Source organism: Propithecus coquereli, unplaced genomic scaffold (assembly GCF_000956105.1).
Source record: "Propithecus coquereli isolate 6110/MARCELLA unplaced genomic scaffold, Pcoq_1.0 Scaffold456, whole genome shotgun sequence".
Taxonomy (NCBI): Eukaryota; Metazoa; Chordata; class Mammalia; order Primates; family Indriidae; genus Propithecus; species Propithecus coquereli.
Genome location: NW_012150352.1, coordinates 1,157,711 through 1,178,150, shown reverse-complemented (window position 1 = coordinate 1,178,150; position 20,440 = coordinate 1,157,711). Strand labels below are relative to the sequence as shown.

Here is a 20,440-nt window from a genome sequence, read left to right as displayed (position 1 = left end):
AATTTTATGTTATGTATATTCTACCAAAATTAAAAATTAAAATTAAAGAGGAGGCCCCCCATGTAATATGTTAGAAATTGCACAGTACCCTTTAATTTTTTTTTTCTTTTTTTATTTGTAAAGACAGAGGTCATCCAGACTGGTCTCAAACTCCTGACCTCAAGCAATTCTCCCAGCTTAGCCTCTCACAGTGCTCCAAAGTGCTGGGACTATGGTTGTGAACCACTGTGCTCTGCCATAAATTATATAGCACCATTTTAAATAAATAGTAGATCAAAGATAAAAATTTAAGAATACAGAGTTAGCTATTTAGAAATAGTGAAAAAATATACTATCATATTATATATAAATATGCACAGGTTATAGCCAAAGTTGTACTCAGAGGTAAATTCATAGCCTTAAAGTCCCCAAACCACAATTCCCATTGAAATGATCAACAAAATATGGAAATTAAGGGACAAAATTTGCACCTATCACTGACTACCTTCCACGTGCTAGAAACACAGGAATTTTTAATAGATATTGTTCAGAGGGGCCAGAACTAAAAGACGATAAAGAAAATTAACTTGTAAGCCCAGGATCACACTGTGAAGTTCCCTATGGTGTAGTCCACCAGCTCTCAGGCCTCTGACTGGGTAAGGAAGATTTATAGAAATCTAAACCTTCCCCTGCTGTCACATCTGGAACTGAAGGTTGGAGTAGGGGAGAAAGAGACCATGTGGGCTTCTGCTGGGTTACAGGTCAGGGCTGGGTGGCAGTCACCACAGCATTTCACACATGTCAGATGCTCGAGCTGTTTCTGCTGCACAAAGGAGGAAAGGACAAACAGCCAGAGAACAGTGCCTGGGCCAGCAAAGCACTGCAGCTCCTATGCCTGGGCCAGCCCCGGAATCAGAGCTTGCATCCTACACTAAAGCCAGCTGTTTCGAGAAACTGAAAAAGTGTCAGGAGAAGGACTGCCTCAGGGCTCCAGAAGGTTCAGGAGGTGCTGCCTTGGTAAGGGCACCTCACTTCCACTTCTACTAATAGAATGACCAGGGGGTGGGCCACCCAGGAAGTCTGCAGAGTCCAAGGGAGATGCAGACAAAGAGTGAGGATGGTGGTGTCCCAGGGACTGGGGAGTCTCAAAGGGAGGGTGGGTAGAGCCAGATAAATATCTGATGAAGGAAAAGGAAAGGCCCAGTGCAGGAGCTGCTCTGGCCCTGGCAGAAGCAGCCTCACAAGCTGCAAGGGAGGGGACAGGGGACACTGCTCCACCCCCACCCAGTCCCCTAACTCCACCCAAACCTACTGTCCTCAGACCTAGGGTCTGGCCGAGGTTCACGCTTCCTGCCCTACTAAGGCGATAGTGGCTCTGGGAGGTTGTCACCATTGGTGGAGGTGCAGAGGCTCTGAGTGATCAGAGCAGGACAGGTGGGGTCAGGGTTTGGGACAAGTCACCAAGAGCAAGGGGACCATGCCAGCCTATGCACTGGACCTGAAGGCTCACGGCTCAGGGCACAAGGCTGTCTGCCTGGGTCACAGAGTCACAGATGGCCTCCTTCCTTGCACCACACCCTGGGGACCACCCATGCCCACCCCCAGAAACACTGAGCTTCCGGAAGACCCTGGCTCTGTAAAGACAGAAGTGTGTGAGCACAAAGGCTTAATTTCAAATTAACCGCTGCCTCTGTTTCACAGGTTTGGCAAATAAATGTCTGGAATTATTTCTTCAAACACAAATACTGAATTAGTCTTGTCACCAACAATAGCTCCCTGCAAATGCCAGAGAAATGTCACCTAGAAGACTGGAAAGGGGAAGTATGCTTACCTGGGGCTGGGCTCGCTGAGCCTCAGTTTCCCCAGTGTAAGACACTCCCGCACGCTCTGAGGCCCGAGAGGAAGATGGTCTTGGTCTTGGTCTTGGTCTCACCCAAGTCCCTAGCCCCAGCCAGGTCTGGGGCTGTGGTGGGCAGGGAAGCCCCAACTGAGAGGAGGTGGGCCCACAGTGGGTCCTGGCCATGAACCTGTCCTTTCAAGGCTCTGGGTTGACAGGTTGTCACCTTCCTGGGAGGCAATGAGCCCCCAAACTCCCTGGGCAGGAGGGTCTGTGCCCATTGACTGGGAGGCTCAAGAACCCCAGGGTCCACAGCCCGCCCGCGCCAGTGATGCCAGTTCTCCTCAGAAGGTGCTGTGTGTGGCCGGGGTGCTTAGAACACACGGGAGCTTCCTTCTCCTTCCCCTTCCTGCCCCCCATCACCTCCACCTCCTCTCCCGCGACTCCTCCTTGTACCCTTGATCCCTCCTGCATCCGGCCCTCCCCCGTATCCATCTCCCTGTCACCTTCCTGTCCCTATACCCCTGCCCCTCCTTCCTCTTGCACCCAAATCCTCCCTACTCCTGCTCCCCACCCCTGTGCCAGGTCTTCTAGACAGCCCCAGAGCCCCACACTCGCCCATGGTGAGCAGACTGGGAGGCCCATGGCACGTTCCAAGGGGCACAGCTGACCCCTCAGCAGAGCCCTGGAGCCTCTGAGTGAGCAGCCGCGGTGTCTACAGACGTGTGCACAGGAAGCTCAGCTCTCGGCTGCCCCTCTCACTTCCAGGGCACCTCTCTGCCCCTTGCTGCAGGTCCTCGTGCCTCACCCGGGAGGTGATCATCTGTGGGGGGACTGGCACCGCCGGGCCTCCCACCCTCACGGGGACCAGGGTTGGGGTGAGGAAGTACACATCGTGGGGCAGAGGCTGAGGGGGAAGCCCCAGCACGAGCTGTGCATGGCACCCACAGCAGGCTCAGTGGGGACCAGCCGAGGTCCCTTAGCACAAAACCATGAGTGGTGTCTGTCACCTCACACATGCCTGCTGGGGGGTCTGGGCTCCCTGGGCTGTCTGCTTTCCCAGTGGGGGTCTATCCTCTGGGCAGGTCCCTGGGTGGGCTCTGTCTGTGGAAGGTGGGCCTGGCTGTCTCTGGGGAGTAGGGCTGCAGGGGGCCGCCTTGGGGTGCTCCCGCAGGCTCACTGGTGTCTGATCACCCCACTAAGGGTCTGCCCCAGCACCCCCCCCAGGACCTCAAGGCTAAGCCCAAAGCGTTCAAAGACAGAAAAGCAGGCTCTGGGCCCACAATGGGATATGTTTTGACGTGCCTGGGGGAAGAGCAAGGCCTGGGGGTCAGGAGCCAGGTGGCTCAGAGGAGAGGCTGCGGGTGGAAGGGAAGGTGCCCACCTTGCTTTTGCGACAACAGGAGAGGTGACAGCAATGCCAGGTGTTGCCAGGATCACAGGGCACATCACACTTAAACAACCACACCTGGGGATGGCGGTCAGCTGTGCTGGCTGTGGATGTGTGCGAGACAGGTAGTTCTCGTTTCTCCTCCTTTTCTGCATTCAGTCAAACCTTCTCTTTTATTTTCTATAAACAAGCACATATTGCTTTCTTATTAAGAAATAAAGGCAAAACTGGGAGACATGGCACCACAGTCACCTGGCCTCTGCTGCTCAGGCACTCAGCCTCTTGGGCACACCTGGAAAGCCCAGGGGAGCAGGAGGCACGTCCCTGGCATCATGAGACTGTGGCCTTGACTCCAGGCCTGGGGCAGGCAGTGGGTCCTCTGAGAAGGCAGACGCTGCTTTGTGAAGAGTGGGCCCCTACAGGCTGAGACCCCTCCACCTATGCCATCCCTGACGCCGCAGTGGCCCAGACCTCAGTTTCCCCACCCATATGCTCCATGCTGTGGCCAGATCTGGACCTGTCTGAAGGTCCGGGAGGCCCCGGGAGGCCCAGCACCTCCCTCCAGGGCGTGCAGGAAGGCCCCAGGAGGACAGGGTTGGCAGCCATCTCTGCAGCCCCATTATCTTGCAAAATGCAGAGGGCAGCAAGTACATTCAGATGTGTGAATGGCCTAATTAGAATTTCAGTGAGAGTGAAAATATTTTGAAAAGAAAAAGTTTAACTAAAGGCATATTCCAAATACCAAACTCACCAACACTGAACCCAGCAAGACAGGATAGGGGGTGGGAGGTGGGCACCAGGTGAAGGCCTCATCCTCCCCAGCTCCCATGTCCCCACAGCCCCCCCACTACAGGAGAGAAGCCTCAGCCTCAGACTCCCCAATTCCGAGCTTCAGTGAGGTACTCCTGCAGGGCTGTCCCCACAGCACAGGACTCCCTGAGGGTCAGGCTGGAATGGAGGTGCCCAGGCCTAGGGGAAGGGCAGCCCTGCAGCCACCCTGAGTCCAAGGAGGCTTGTGAACAGCCAGGGGCTGAGGGCAGTTGAGGAGCACTGGGGGCCCAGGGAGAGGCCAGAGAGGGGATCCCAGGGCCTGGGGGTGCTCTGGGGAGTTGAGCGATGAGGCTGGGGCCCAGCCTGGCGAGACAGGGATGGGGATGCACCAAACAGCCTCCCCAAAGTGGTGTGTGGAGACTGCCTGGGAAAGCCCTCACCTGGTGGCCTTGGTGACACAGGCCTCCCCCGGCTGACCCTGTAGCACGGACCATACCACTAGCCACGAGTCACTCTAGGTAGGATATGCACGGCAAGGGCAGCTGGCCAGCCCACACCAGGCTCCTGACCACGAGGGCAAGGGCTTGCATGGCAGCCAGATCAGTAGACCACCGCCTCCCACCAGCCCCCAAGGCTGGGACACCAACAGGACATGTGTGAGCCCCTGGTCTGGCAGCGCCTCTGCCTTGGGTCATGAGAATGCCAAAGCCCATGACCCTCGAGGACAAGGCAAGTTCACCCACGTCAGCATGACAGAGCTGCTTGGGCGAGGGCCACCCGTGTGAAAAGTGCACACAAGCCAACATCAACGCGAGGAGACATGTCCCTCCCTGCAGGGTGGCTTGGGCCCAGCAACGTCCCCAGCCTTGGTCAGCATCTGGCAGGCAAAGGCCAGATGCCAGCAGAGAGGCACCACACCCCCAGAGGAAGGGCCAACCTGAGCCACGCAGGGCCAACTCGCGGGGAGTGCCACAGAGGTGCCAGGGAGGAAGTGACAGAGCAATCCAGCATGCTCCCGTGGGAACACACGCACAGGACAACCGGGCTTCAGAAAACAAAGTCTGGTGGTGAGGGGGCCCCCAACCTCATCTTTTTCACTCGGGTGACACAAACCTGAGGACATGAGGGTGTCATGACATTTCCAACTTCCAGTTACAAAGATACGAGTCACGAGACCGTGCAGACACAGCTGTGAAAACAGAGTTAAATCCTCGCCTCATGTTTATGTCAAAATAAATACAGATGGTGCTGTCGTCTGAGCATGTCCCCTAAAGTGGGCGTGCTGGAGACTTAACCCCCACGCAACAATGCCGACAGCTAGGACTTTTAAGAAGTGATGACGTCCCAGAGCTCTGTCCTCGTTGCTGTGGGAGTGGGAGGGGTCCGTTATCTCAGAGCAGGCTCCTGGTAAGAGGAGGAGCTCACTCCCTTCTGCGCTCTCCTGTGCTGTCTTCCTTTCCGTCCTTCCCTGCGGGGTGGCACAGCACGAAGGCCCTAAGCAGATGAGGCCCCTCAATCTCAGACTTCCCAGCCTCCAGAACTGTGAGAAATTAATCTCTGTTCTTTATAAACTACCCAGCCGCAGGCATTCTGACACGGCAGCACGAAACGGATTAGGACAGATGGAGTCGATCCTAAGTGTCCGAAACTGAAGTGGAAATACCCAGGAGGAGAAAGAATAGGTGCATATTCACCTGGCTACACGCTAAGGACGGCTGACTACAGACACGCCAACGGAATAACTAAGAAAAAGAAAAACACCAACAGGCTTCGCCCACAAAGTATGAAAAATTTCTGAACATCAAAAACTGTCATAAATAACAATTAAAAGATTGAGAAAAAATGTGCTGCAGGAAAAGAGATGAGCAAAGAATTAGTATCTTTACCATATAAAGACTCATATCAATGGTGGAGAAATAGATCAAAGCCCCGGCACGGGGGCCAGGCGGCCACAGAAGACGCAGCCTTGCTCCTCAGCAGGCAGACGTGGACTGACCCGGCTGGTGCTGGCCTCCGAGAGGGGACACCAGTGCTGGCCCAGTGGTGGTGAAGGACATGGCACCCATGTCCCCACTGGCCCTTCTCACTGGGCCTGGCATCGGCACGAGTCACCCCTCACGCTGTCCTCCAGCTCCCCTTGGGGAACGCTGCTGTTCACCACCACCTCATGATCCCATGGTTGGCCACTGGCTTCTCCGTGTGTGTGTGTGTGTGTGTGTGTGTGTGTGTGTGTGTGTGTCCCCTCAGCCAGGCTGGGGGCTCCCCAAGGGCAGAGCTGGGCCTGATGTGGCTGCAATGTTCAGGGTCTAGCATGGGGCTTGGCGAGTGAGTGCTGAGTGGCCAAAGGTGAGTGAGGTGACACATGGGTGCTGACTTTCAGCCCCAAGGCCTCCTACCCATCTCCCTCCTGATGTGGGCAGGACCACGGCTCAGGGCCCAGGTTCCACTTCCCAGTCTGTGAAACAGGCCCAGAGCAGAGGTAGCATGAAGGCCACAACTCACCCCTCCAGTACCCAGGGCAGACATGAATCATCAATCACCGCTGTCCAGATGGGCAGGACAGAGATGGGAGAGAGAAGAGGCAGAGAAAGAGGCCGAGAGACCACAGAGAAACAGGGAGAAGACCAAGAGCTGCACGGAGAAAGAAGGATAGGAAAGGAGAAAACAACAGCGGAGACCTGCCCGGCCAGCCACCCTGCTGCAGACCAGAGCTGTCACTGTGCGTCTGGCCGACCGGAGCTCCCTAAAGTGGCCTATGAAGAGTTCAGGGGGGTGGGGCAGCCCCTCTGGCCACCCAGTCCCCGGACACCACATCACCTGTGCCACAAGCAATGCTACATCCCTAGGCCTGGCCAGCCCTGGACACCACCTGAGCTTCCTCACCCCCACTGGGAAGACCCCGTGTGGCCAAATGGCCTGAGCAGCGAGCTACTTGGCCAGACGCTGGTCCTCCCACATGGCCAGGCAGCAACAGCCCTGGCTCCCACCAGGCCATCCTGGTCGGCAGCTTCCCACACCCAAGGTCCTGGGAATAGGCGAGGAGCCGACCACCCTGCCCCTCCCCTCTGGCCTGCAGCCCTCAGCACAGGACACACAGGTGTCCAGAGGCCTGGAGGCTCCTGGGTCTGTGGCCATTACCTTCTCCCCAGCATGTGAGCACGGCACCCACGGGCCAGGCCTCCACGCTGCGCTAAGTGTCGCTGAGAATCACCGGGAGGGCTGGGCGTGGCCGAGCCTCCGCAGAGAGGGTGCTCGGTGCTGTCAGCCAGGCTGGGGACTGGGCAGCCACACTAGTGGAACAAGAGCAACTGGAGCTGTTCTTTCAAGCCATTGCCCACCCTGCTGCAGAGCAGCCACCACAGCAAGACTCTGACAGGCTGAGGTGCAGAGCAAGCCTCCCACCCTTCAGAGGGTCTGGGGGGACACAGGAGCCCCTTGGCCTCCCACCCTGCCACACTTTCCAGGCACCACACCTCAGTCCCACTGGAGTTGGTGGCCGTGATGAACAGATGAACCCCAAACACGACAGTGCACTTGGCCCATGGCTGTGATCAGAGCACAGATGTTCAGTTACCAGTCACCTGCCGCACAACAGCAGAGCAGTGTGGCTGCACGGAGACCAGAAGACCCACAAAACTGAAATATTTCAGACAAGGGCGAGTGTGCCTGGACTCGGGGCCCATCTCTGTCCCAGCGGGCAGCTCCAGTCTCCCCAGGGCAGCCAGCAGCCACCCAGAGCCAAGTGCTGGGCTGGGCAGGCTGTGCCGATATCAGACTCCGTGGTGGCTGTTGTCCCAGCTGAGTGGGCCACAAGCAGGCCCAGCGGATGTGCTGACCAGCAACCACATCAGTCAGCCCTACAACAGGCTCCTCCTTGAAGCCGGACATCAAACCCCTGGCTGCTGTCCCTACACCTACCTCATCTAGCCCAGGAGCTGGGCCCACCCAGGCAGAAGGCAGACCAGGAACACATACTGTCCAGTGCCACAGTCCACCCCTGCCACCCCCCCCACCCACAGGACCCACCAAGACACTCTGCTGTCCTGTGTGGGTAGGGGACGTCCCCAGGTGCAGCCCATGCCACTTACCTGTCCTCAGGGAAGATCAGCACGTCCCGACACCCATCCTGCCGACTCAGGCTCCTGCAGGGAGAGCAGAGGGTACAGCGTGAGGCCAACCCAGCTGACTTACGGCCAACACTGGCCCAGACCGTCGCCCAAGCAGGACGCTGTCATCCACAACCCCAAGGTTGTCCCATGGTGCTCCCGACTCATAACCGCACACTCGCGTGCACTTTCTTGTCCCCACGTGACCAGGGCTGCAGTTCACGTGGGCTGCACTGTTCCTCACCAGCATTTCTAACACTGCTGACTACCTTTCAAGAAAGTGATCCCTGGGAGTTACGGACTGACAATGATGTCCTCCCTACTCCGGAAGGCTGCGCATGTCTCGTCATGATAAATGGCACAGCAGCGAGGACCCCGATCCCCAGGCAGCCAGACCCAGGCTCCCGCTGGCCCATGCAGGGGTCTAGCCCCAAGGGGTCTCTGCCAGCCCAGCCCTGCTCCTGCTGCCCCAGAGCTCGCCCCTGCCCTGTGGGATGGGCCCTCTGCCCCTCCTGAGGCTCCCTGAGGCCAGCCCAGATGCTGGGACGCTCTGACGGAGGCAGCCGGCTTCCTGTCCCCAGGACCCATCATGAACCCCAGGGTTCCCGGCCCTGGAGCCATGGCCAGGTATGACCATTTGTCTGGGACCCAGGGACCTGGCACTTGACCCTAGGCTGCCCAGGTTTATGAGCTAGAGCAGGGGACAAGGTGATGTCTGTGCCTCTCAAAGCCGTAGCTCTGCCCCCGGGGGAGGAGGAACCTCCCGGCTTCCTGTCTCAGCCGATGGCCCAGGGGATGTGTTCCCTCTCATTATATCCGGGCTCCAGGATGCTGCCAGTGTTCATGTCATAAAAATGAAAAACAGGACGGCACAGGCTGGCAGGGAGGGACTGGCCTGGGAGGGGAGGCCATTCCGGGGGGATGCGGGTAACCAGACTCTCTCCCCTCAGCTCTGTGGCATTTTTGGGATGGTTCCAAGCCTCTGTCCAACCTTCCTCTGTGGACGTGGTCCATTTGGGTGCCCCAAGGGTGGGTCTCCCTCATTGTGGGGAGGGGTTCCTCGTGAGGTGAGGGGCTAGCCAGGCGTCCGGGGAGTGGAGGACTCTAAGGCCAGAGGCAGGGAAGCAGCAGGGGCCCGAGCCAGGCGCGGGTGTGTGTGTATTCGTGTGTGTGTGTGTGTGTGTGTGTGTGTGTGCCCAGGAGAGGCAGGCCTGGCTGGGACCCTGCCCACCAGCACCGTGTCACCAGGCAGAGGACACTGCTCCTACCCTGAGGCCTGAGGCTCAGGCATCAGCTTTTACTCTGAGCCTGAAGTTTCTAGGACACCTCTGCTTTCAGCTTAAATGTTCAAGTAGATTTTGGCCCAAAGAGAACCCGTGACTTTTTCATCAGCCCTGATAACCACCAGCCTCTCCCCAGGGGTCACCGTGCACTGTGGCTTCGCAACACACTGGCTGTGAGCTGTCATCTCGCTGACTCCCACTACGTGCCTTGGGTCGGCCTAATATCCCATGTTACAGATGGAGAAACTCGGTCCAGTTTCTGAACCCCAGGGCCCCCCAAAATCCCCCACCTGGCTGGGGAGGCATGGCCACAAGAATCCAGTCTCAGGAGGCAGGTGGGGGCAGGAAGCAGGGTGGTGGGGGCAGCCAGAGATGTGGGTCTCTGTCTTGAAGATGCCCTTGTCATGGCAATATCATATAGGTGGGGACAGGCAGAGTGACTGCGGCCAGGCTGCAGGGAGCCCTGGCCACTAATGGACAGAGGGACAGATGGATGGGACAGCAATATGGAGGTGGAACTAGGTGACAGGATCATTATGGGGAGACAAGGGGTACTCCTCCTGGAAAGTTCCTTTGAGCACTACTCAGGGCTGGTCTGCAGCCTCCTGGCCAAGGGACCACGGTACCTGGTTGAGCTCCGTCCCCTAGATGAGGGTGGCCAGGGCCTACCCTTGCCATGGGCTCCCCACCAAACTGTCCAGACCTCATGGCTAGCCGTGGGGCTCCGCCAGTCCCCATCTACACCCCACAGACCCACCCCCGCCTTGGGAAGGCCTGCAGCTCTGGCATAGTGACTCCCTGAAGGATGAGGGGTCTCAGACTGGGGCGCGAGCCCTTCCCGGGCTGCAAGAACCCACCACACAGCCAGACTGGCAAGCTGAGGACCCTCGGACAGCTGACTGCAGGAGGAGGCTCCCACAGGCACAAACTGAGTCCAGAGTCGGGATGAGGGACTGGCCCGGGCTGGGCAGGCCGCTCTGGGCCAGGGTGGGCAGTGAGGAGCCGGGGTTAGGATCAGTAGGTCTGCCTGAGAGCTCAGTCTGCGTTCATTGCAGTGTGGCCTCAGGGGCTGCTGCTCCACAAGTCTTTTGGCTTCCTGCTGTGAGCAGGGGATAGGATGAACTGCAGGCCGCTGGGAACCTACCCTTGCGACAGCCAACATGGGCAGGTATGCAGGGCACCTCTCGGCTGTTGGGCAGGAAAGGTGTGCATTGCTCAATGACAACAGTGTCCGCTACAGCAAAGCCGGTGCACTCCTCCGGGCCACTGCCACTCTGGGAACATTAGGAGAGCACGCCCACTCCCACTGAGGACACAAGGCACAGCCCCACCTTCAGGGCCACACAGGAGAGGCTGAGCCTGCACTCAGCCACCACCCGTCCTGTGGCCTGCAGGTCATCATCCTGCTTGCACCAGAGTGTGAGGACAGCAAGGGGCAGGGAGCCTTGGCTCCTCTGGCTCCACACCATCAACGGGCAGCCCAAGCCAGGCACCTGGAGAAGGGTCTCACCCACAGGAGGAGGCTGGGTGGAGCCGGTCTTGCTCGCTGGGCGGTCCTGGCCATGGTCCTGGCTGCCCTCTGGTGGCCACACTCAGCTCCCAGCTGCTTTGCAAGTGGTGGCCAGCCCCTCAGTCCCAGGGGCAGTGGGGAGGGCCTGTGCCTGACTCGGGTGGTGGGGGGTCTGCAAGCCACACAGGTGTCTGCCAGCTTTGGGCTCATCTTCCCAACCAGAAACAGGCCAAGATGTGCAGCCCCCTAGTAGGAAGGTCCATAAAGGGATCCCTCACCCTGTGTCCCCCTAATTCTGGGGCTCCTGCAGAGTGACCCAAGACCTCGTCCTGGTCTTAATGGAAGCAGGTGGCAGAAAAACAGGCACTTGCCCCTGACCGGACCTACTGTGGGGAAGCCCCCAGAGCCCCCTATGACCCATCTGGTGCCCTGCAGTTCTGCCCCCAGACTCTACCATTCCTGGCCCCATCCTCAGATTGGGCCCTGACCCCACCCCAGCTCTACCTCCTCTCTCAGCTTGGGCCAGGCGGGGACCAGGGCAGACTCAGGGGGCTGGCCAGCTCTGGTGGGCTGCATACCCTTGGCCCCTGCCGGCTGTGCGGAGCTCCTGGACGCTCTCAGAGGCAGGGGGTCCCACTGCTCCTGCCCACCCCAGGCCTGTTTTGTGTCCACCCCAGGCCTGTCTCTTGCGGGGAAGGGGCACAGTAAAACTCATCCTGAACCCTGGCATAGCACCCAGAGGAATAAGGCTGCAACCCTGCCCTCACGCAGCCTGGGAGAGGCAAAGGGGCCACCTCTGGAGGGGTTGCCAGAGCCCACAATGGAGCCAAGCAGCCCAGATGTGGTGCTGGGGGAGGAGGGACTCTAACACAGCAGGACTGAGCCCAGACCACTCAGTTCATCCAGCAGGTCCCTGTGTTTGTGCCGAAAAGCCCAGGTGGGGGCTGGCTTGGCTGTGGTCCCTCACCCCCTCATCAGGCTGGGACTTGAGGCCCTGTGCTGAGCGAGTTCTCTCCTGTGCTGGGCCCTATCGGACCTCAGGCTGAGGGTGGGGATGAAGTCAGGAGACAGCCAGGAGCAGGTACTGCAGATGGGAGGGGGCAAGGCTCAGGAGGAAAAGTCCATGTCCTCCCAGACATGCTGCCCCACACCCTGTGGGCTGACCCAAGGCCTGGACCACTGCTCAGGAACTGCCTGGCCATCTGCCCAGCACATGGGCAAGGTGGCTCTGCCAGTCCCCTATATCCTGCACCATCCCAGATCCAAAGGCACAGAGAGTACAAGACAGGCAGCACTTGCCCAGGATGGACCGTACTCTGGGACTGGGATGACCACAGCCCAATTCCAGAGTAAAGGCAGAGAGGCTAGGGACTCTAGGGGGTGGAGGCTCCGGGTACACCCCTGGTCCATACTCCTGGGGGAGGTTTACCCCACAGGAGTGTGGGTGACCACCTGAGGTTGCTGGACAGCAACATTAAGAGCCTACCCTAAAAGTTGAAACACATGGGCATTTTTCTTTTTCTTGTTTCTAAACGTGCCTGGGTGTTCAGTAAAGGGGCACCGGATCCCTCAGTTCCGTGTCAGTCTGATGCATTACACATAGCTTAGCAATGAAAAATTGTTAAGTATCCAACATTCAATTACTTAAAAATTAAAATAGGAAGGTCGAGATCGCAGGCCGCCGGCCCAGGGCGACACCTCAGCAAATCAGGCTGAGTACCAGAGTGGGGGGACAAGCCTCCGCCCAAGGCTCCAAGGGGACCCCAGGCCAAAGCACCGGGCAGGGACCACTCGCCCCGGGCGGCGGCAGCAGCGTGGCACGGGGACGTCCCTTTGGCGGGCCGGTGCCCCTGCGCTCCCCGGCGGCGCGCCGCCCCAGGAAAGTTCCCGGCCTTACCGCCCCCCGGGCCGGGAGAAAGTTTCCGTGGCCGCCGGGCCCCGGCTGCGAGGCGCGGGGCGGACACGGCTGCGGGGCCGGGAGGCGCGCGGTGCGGGGCGCCCCGGCCGGGTCGGGCAAGGCCCGAGACCGCGCACAAAGGGACCCACCCCCGCCGGCCCGGGGCGTCGGCGCCGCAGCGCGGGCGAGGCGCGGGCGGAGTAGAGCTGGGCTCCGACCCCCGGCCCAGACCCTCGACCGGACCCCGACTCCGGGCCCAGGACCTGCCGGACCTCCGCCCTGCCCCCAGTACCCACCCCGGGCCCGGGCCCCGGCCCCGTCCCCGCCCCCTGGCTCCAGCTTACCTGTGTGGCGTGGGCGGCTCCACAGCGCAGCCCCCGCCCCCGGGCGGGCGTCCCGAGTCCCTCGGCTCCCCGGGCGCGGCGTTCTCGGGGCGCGGCGCGTGTCGCCGTCCGCGGGGCCGCACCTCGGGCTGGTACGGGCGGACCCTCCCTGCCGGGCGGCGCACAACCCGCCGGCCGCCTCCCGCCCCTCGCGCAGCCGGTGCGCAAAGCGGCCCGGCCGGCAACGCGACCTCCGCCCCGCCCCATCCGACCGCGAATTTTCCCATTGGCCGAGAAGCCCGGGGCGGCCCGGCAACCGGCGCCGATTGGACGGGCGCGCGGAAACGGCGGCCTGCCATTGGGCCTCCGGGGTGTCGGTCCCGGCGGATGACCCGCCCCCTCGAGGGCCCGGCCCGGGCACCTGCCAGCACCGCTGCGGCGGCCGGGAGCGCAGGGCGGCCCCTCTCTCCCGGCGGCTGCCGCGGATGTCCCCGGACCGTCGGTCCCTAGCGCCCCTGCCCTGGACTCTGGCCGCGTGGCACCCACCGCCACCCCAGTTCGCAGGTGTCCTTTTCCGGCGCCCGCCCGCCGACATGGACTGTATTTCTCACACGCCCGCGAGGCAGCGGTCTGTTGCTAGCCCGCCCCATTTCACAGACGGGAAACTGAGTCTTAGAGAGGTTCTCGCTCGCTTTAGGCGACGGGGCTTGAACCCGGCCTCTGACTCCGGGGCCTGGGGCTCTGCCGCCCTCACCACCCCTGTCCCCGCATCCTGGGCGCGGGTGAGGCCTTGGCCCAGCAAGGCTGGGGTAGGGGTGGGGAGGACCTTAGTGTTTCCAAGGGCAGGAAGAGACTCCTTGTAAACCAGGAGTTTAGGGTTTACTCCCCTATAGTACAGAGATCCTGGGCTCGCTCCAAACACGGCCTCCCACCATGGGGCTGCCCTTCCTCACTTCCGCCTGGAACCCCCCTAGCTCTCGGCCGGGGGAGGGGGCCTGTCTCCCCCGTGCCTCCCATGCCTGCACCCTGCCTGGAGTCACGGAGGCACACTAACCACCTGCTGAGATTAGACTAGGTTGTGTTTCCCTGCCAGGTGGGGAGCACCGTCCTCATCTCTGATGTGACTCGGAGCGCACAGGGGACCTGACCCTCAGCAAGCTCTCCAGACTTGTGGGTGATGTGGGGAGAACAGCAGGGATGCTGCCCAGTGGGGCTTCTCTCTGGGGGAGATCCTGAGATGGCCCCTTGGCCAGTGTCCCCAGCTCTCGGTTGGTCCTAAGCCTTTCCTAGCCCCAGATGCAGCTGCAGATGACCAGTTTCTCAGCTCACAACATTCCCAAGGCCGCTGGGGGGACAAGCTGCCCATGACAGTACTAATGGGGGTGGTGGAGGGGAACCAGACACCCCTGTCTTACCTACCTGTGTTGGAAGTCCAGTGTGTTCACCCAGTAGTTGCTTGGTCAGAACAAAAAAAGTGAAATGGCCTTGGGCAAGCACTCACCACTGGTACTACCAGTGGGTCCACCTGTGCCCTGGCAGTCATGGCGAATTGACCCCACAGTCTTTCAGAGCCAGGCAGCTACTACCAATCGATTGGAGCTGGCACTCGAGGTGACAGCCATTTGGTACTCTGGTATAGGGACGTTGCTTCCGGCTCTGGAAGAGCAGAGTGAAGCTTCCCTCCCTGGAACCCAGGGTGACACAGCACCATGGCGACATTCTGGCTTAGGTGCTATGTGGCTGGGGGTTCTGTGTCCTCCTCTTGGGAGTAGATTTGATAAGTCCAAGCATCTCTCCAAGGGCATCGGACCCTGGTCCTCCTGGAGCCCCTCTTCTCACAGTGACCCGTTGTCCAGCACCACCCTTGCCCCACACTTGCTGAGAGAGAGTGAAAGGGAGAATCACCCACCCAAATCAGCCCAAGCGAGGATTATTTCCCTCTCATCAGCACCCCCACTCCCATAGGGTTCCAGAGACCACCAGCGGCATACAGAGGCTCAGGGTGTGCAGCACCAGCACAAACAAGACTCAGGGCTGCTGTCCAGCAGTCAGCATACCAGGCTGCAGGTAGGATCAAAAACAGAGAGCAGGGAGACCACAGGGACCGGTAGCCCAGTATCCTCCCTTCCTCTCACCCTCTCCACCCAGCTGCTGGCCAGCTCTGTAGGGACAGCTATAGGGTACATGGGGAAAGCCACGGGAGAAAAAGGTTTCAGCTGAGTGCAGGAAGAACTTCCCAACAGTTGCAGGGGTTCAGAAACCAAAAGAGTGGCCACAGGAGGTAGTGAGCCCCTGTCTGAGGACATGTGCTATCAGAGGTGGGATGACAGATAGCCCCTTGCAGCCCCAAGATCCCAGGGCTCAGGTGCCTACTCCTAGACCCATCTCATCTGCTTTCTGGCATCATAGAGCATCCAGACTGCAGTGAGTCAGTGGTGGAAGAAAACATCAGAGTGCCTGGCTCAGTCTAGCTGGGGAGAGTATGGCTGGGGTGGGGCTGGCCCAGGGCCACATGCTGTCTGTGACAGAGTGGGATTTGAACCACCATCTGACATGTCGCCACATCCCTCTTTGTGGGCAAAGGGAAAGCTTGGTCAATCCACATCCCACTCTGCGGTGTGTGGCCTGGTGCTTTGGGGCAGACTATTTTGCAGCTGCTGCCTGGTACCCCAGGGCATGGTCCCTCACCTGCAAACCCCAGATACCACTTGTCCACCACTGCTACCTCTTGGCTTTATGGACCATATGATCTGGTCGCTCATAGGGAAATTATGGGCGCCAGCCTGGCATGATTCCACTGCTGGATGGCAGGAGGGAAAACCAAGTATCTGGCTGGGTCTGCTGCCTGCTTGCCAGGTGTCCCTGGGCATCTGGGGTCCTTGGTCTCCTCAGCTGTAGAAGGTTCCAGGAGGATCACAGAGACTGCAAAAGAGTGGGGCAGAATGGGCCTGCACTTAGGTCCAGGTGAGACTCTTGCCTTTGCAGATTACCAGGCAGGCCCTTGCCCTCTGTGAGCCCGTTTTCTGCAGGGCATTGGGGCTTTGGGTCAAGATCACGGTGCCTAGGTCTTCAACACAGGGCCGTGGAGCTAACCCAGCCACTGCTGCTTGCCACCGTTTATACTTCAACTGAATGACATAACTGCTCTGAGTCTCAGTGTTTATGTCTATGAAGTGGGGTGAATGAGACTTGTGGACCCAGACAGCTAGGTTTAGAGTGCTTAGCATACTGTCAGTATCCTCAGTATAGTTGTCATCCTTGTCATAGTCTTTTGATTCCTCACTTTGGGGCAGGGCCTGGGCCTCTGACTCCCCACCTTTCTGGAGCTTAGGCCCCAGGAACAGCCCAGAGGCTGGTGGGGACAGGGCAGGGCCCCAGTCATTGCCCACCTGCTCACCCAGCACAGCTCACACTGGGCCAGCCCGTCATCCTTGGGGCATGGACCTGGATGTGGGCTCAAAGGCTGCAGTGGCATGGCTAGGGCTGGAGTGCCTGGTCCCTGGTCTAGGGTCCGTTCTGGGAATAGCAGGGACATCAGGGGCGGGGGCAGGCGTGGGGGGAGGGCGCATAACGTGAAGGTAGGGATGTTCAGGACAGAGGATGTCCAGGTCCAGTGGTCAGGATCCGGTGGACAGGGATGGCGAGACCAGGACGCAGCCCCAGGGAGGCAGGTCTGGAAGTGCGCATTCCTGTAGCTCTTCTAGGGAGGGCCGCAGGGTGAGCAGGTGACAGCAGGGCTGCCACCACCTCCCAGGGCGCCCCCACGGGTCTGGAACCCAGGAGGCCAAGAAGGCCGCGGGGGTCACGAGGAGCCCAGACAGCCGCACAGCCCCAAGGTTTGGCGCAGCCCCGGGGGCGGGGTGCCAGGAGGGCTGCAGCCCCCGAGCGACAGCGCGCGTAGCCAACGGGCCCCCGGGACGCAGCGCGCTGCCCCGCCCCTCGCCGCACCGCCCAATGGTGAGCGCACAGGCGGCGAGCGGGAGGGGCCTGGGCTGGCGGCGGCGGCGGTGCGCGGGCGCGGCACCCGGAAGTCGGCGGCGGCGGAGGCGGTGAGTGCGCGGCAAGCTGCTGGGCCGGTGGACTCCGCTGCCGGTGGGGCCGGCTCGGGCTCAGGGGCGCCCGGCTCCGGGCTCTGGGGGCAAGAACGGGGCTGGCTCTTCGAGGGTGTGTGGGCCAGCCGCACCTCCGTGCCCTGCCTCAGTTTCCCCTTTCTGGGGTGTAGAATGGAGTCACGCGGCTAGGCCTGGGCCTCTGTCGGGGATAGCAGACCTACCCTGGCCGACGAAAGCGCGCCACGCGTGACTGGAAGGCGTTTCCGATCTTGCCCGCTGGAACGGGGTGCGGGGGCCACTGGCAGGCAGGACCCGACTCGCTGCGGGGAGGTTGAGACTGGCGGGGCTGGGAGCTGCGTGGGCATTGCGGGATGGGTGGGCTGCGGCTTTGGCCAGCATCTGGGACAGCTCTGGAGTCGGGTCACACTGCCCCCGCCCTGCGGTTTGCTTGGGGGTAGTGGGGTAGCAGCTGGTGTGGATCTGGGTGGAAGGCAAGTGCTGGGTCATCCTTGTGCCTGAATGCTGCCTGCCTGGGGATGCTGGGGAAGTCGGACCACCACCAGAGCATCAGTGGCGGGGACTGGGCTCTGCCCTTGTTCCTGCTGGGGAGTGGGCACAGTGGATTCTCTCCCTGGCCCCAGCACCTGTCCTGTGCTCCCTGGCTTCCTGCTGGGCCACAGCTTTAGAGAGAACCTTCTGCCCTTGGACAAGTCCCTGGGCCTCAGGCCCCCTTCCTCCGTAGCAACGTCACATGCCCAGCACCAGCCGGGCTTGCTGTGTGGCTCTGGACCTGCCGACCGCTGTTTTGCTGCCATTCTGGGCTCGGAGCCCTCTTCCATGAGGCAGATGTGACGGCAGCTGTGAGGAATAGCTGGGTAGCTGTTTGGAAGGCTTGTTAGTCCTTTGGGACTTTGGGCAACCTTCTGGGGCAAGCATTCATTGGCCCAATCCTGTTCACACAAAAAAAGTCAGGCTAAAGGGGCAGATGGTGTTTCCAAGGCTGTTCAGAGCCAGCTCCCAGTCCCTCTGCTCCTCCTGGGCCCCCTCCCAAAAACCTTCCTGCATTGGGTGACCTGTCCGGGGGTGGAGGCAGCTGGAGAGGTTGTGTAGCCTCTGCCCCTCCTCCAGGATCCCAGCGCTCTGGTGGGGCAGGGTGGGGTGCCCTGGTACTCCCACCCCGCAGGCTCCTGTAGCATGGGTCCCCAACCCATGGGTTCGTGTTGTGTGTCCTTAGACTGCAGGTCCCTAAGACCAAGTCCCCGCCTGCCCCCATGTGCAGTGACAGTAGCCTTCACTGAACTACGGGCCTGGCTGTTCAGCCCTTGCGCTTTGGTGTCTTCACTTATGGGCTGTCATCCCACCGCATTTCACAATGGGCGTGATCGTGAGCGGTACCGTGGGAACTCAGTCCCGCGCTGGCTGCCGCCCCAGGCGGTGAGCTCTGAGGGCATCAGGGTGATGCCTCTGAGAACCCGTGGAGAGATGAGGGGCCTATTGGGGACCCCAGAATGGGTCTGGAGAGAAATGGCCCAGGGCAGGGAGACCAGGAGGACTTCTAGAAGTGGGGCCGTGCTTGTCATTGACATTCCCAATGTGTGAGAACCGGGCCTGTCCTTTGGTAACGTGTGCATCAGCGCGTGATGGCAGCACAGCCTGGCGCTTTGTTGGTCCTGACCACTGGGTTTGACGATGTGCTCCGTAAAAACAAGGTCTCCCCAGCATGACTGAGATGCCCTTTGTGGTTATCAGAGCAGCTCTTTCCCCCCATTTCCTCTCAACTTCTTTTTTAGGTTGCAAAAGTAATATATGCATCCTTAAAAATAAAAAAGGCTGGTCTCTGTCTCCTGGCGGTGGCTCCCCTGGTGCACCTGCTGGCATTTGGAGATACGACATCTAGGCCTCCAATCCCACGCTGACTTTAAGTGCTCGCCTTTGCCCTCTGTGCAGGAGTTGGTAGAGATGCCCCTTTTTTTGTTTTTGGTAACCACTCAGGTTGAAGGGGCTGCCAAGAGGCTAGGCCTGCCCTTGGCTTGTGGGGAAGCTGAGTGATCCTGCCAGGAGGGCCTGGGGTGCAGGGGCCACCCGCTGCCCAGAACGTCCTGTCGTGCTCATGTTTGTGCTGCTCCTTTGAGCTGTGAAGAGAATGATATTTTGGTGTGAGGCTGAGTTAACGCCCCAAAAGCGTTGTGAAGACCTGAGCAGAGAACGTCACTGCAGAAAATTTGTCATGGTAAAATGCCATTTAGTAGCTAAATGAGAAAGCATAGCGTGCTGAGCCGTCGCCGCCGGGATGAGAGTTGAGTAGGGCACTGCCACGACTGGCCACTGGGAGGGTTTCCCAACTCAGGGCTTTCTCCGCCAAGGCTTCAGGAACAGCGACAGTATGTTCCCATGTGTGTTTACCTCCTCTGCTGGCAGCTGCCGGTAGTCCACGTCACATGTCTGTGTCTGTCCTGTCCTTCCAAAAGAACAGCTCCAGCTTTCAAGCTCTGCCCTCCAGGGCTGTCACGGCCGACCAGGACAGTGTGCAGGTGGGGATGGGACACCCGGCTGCCAAGTAGGCTCTTGTGGTCATTGAGCGGCTCGCCAGAAGCCCTCGGGCTTCGCCATCCTCTGCGTGTCTTCTCCAGACCAGACAGACAGGCTGGACAGCCTTAAAAACGTATTCCCCAGGCTGGGTGTGGTGGCTCACACCTGCTTTGGGGGGCCGAGGTGGGAAGATCGCTTGAGCCCAGGAGTTTGAGGTTGCAGTGAGCTTTGATTGCGCCACTGCAATCCAGCCCAGGCAATAGAGCAAGACTCCGTCTTTTAAAAAACAAAAAACAGAAAATCACACATTCCCCAAGTGTGTGAAGTGCTTGGCATTGTTAAATGAGGCAACAGAGTGTAGGGCTCAGCTAACCAGCCTGTGTGCAGCCCAGGCAGGAGAGCTACCTCACGGGCGCTAGAAGCCCCACCCTCCCGAGCATCTAGGCCACCTCAGCCCCATGTCTCAGTGAAAGTACCTCCCTGTTCCCTGGAACATCTGTCATCACTGTATTCTGACTGCGTGTGTCCCTTCTGCCCAGATGCCCTGTTTCTCTTTTCAGTTGACAGAGGGAAGTGCTCCATCAAGAGTGAAGCCCCTGGCCGGGCGCGGTGGCTCACACCTGTAATCCTAGCACTCTGGGAGGCCGAGGTGGGCGGATTGTTTGAGCTCAGGAGTTGGAAACCAGCCTGAGCAAGAGCGAGACCCCCGTCTCTACTAAAAATACAAAGAAATTAATCGGACAACTAAAAATATATAGAAAAA

General features: G+C 59.7%; 2 protein-coding genes across 2 annotated transcripts in view; one reads left to right on the top strand and one right to left on the bottom strand.

The window, feature by feature from the left end:
* The window catches only part of ARVCF (armadillo repeat gene deleted in velocardiofacial syndrome), a 36,031-nt gene extending 32,710 nt beyond the window's left edge, over positions 1 to 3,321 (bottom strand). The window contains exon 1 of the mRNA XM_012655004.1: positions 3,201 to 3,321. The gene's annotated coding sequence lies outside the window, so the exon portion shown is untranslated. The remainder of the gene's footprint in view (positions 1 to 3,200) is intronic.
* Positions 3,322 to 17,089: 13,768 nt separating this feature from the next.
* The window catches only part of TANGO2 (transport and golgi organization 2 homolog (Drosophila)), a 36,198-nt gene continuing 32,847 nt past the window's right edge, over positions 17,090 to 20,440 (top strand). The window contains exon 1 of the mRNA XM_012654996.1: positions 17,090 to 17,145. The gene's annotated coding sequence lies outside the window, so the exon portion shown is untranslated. The remainder of the gene's footprint in view (positions 17,146 to 20,440) is intronic.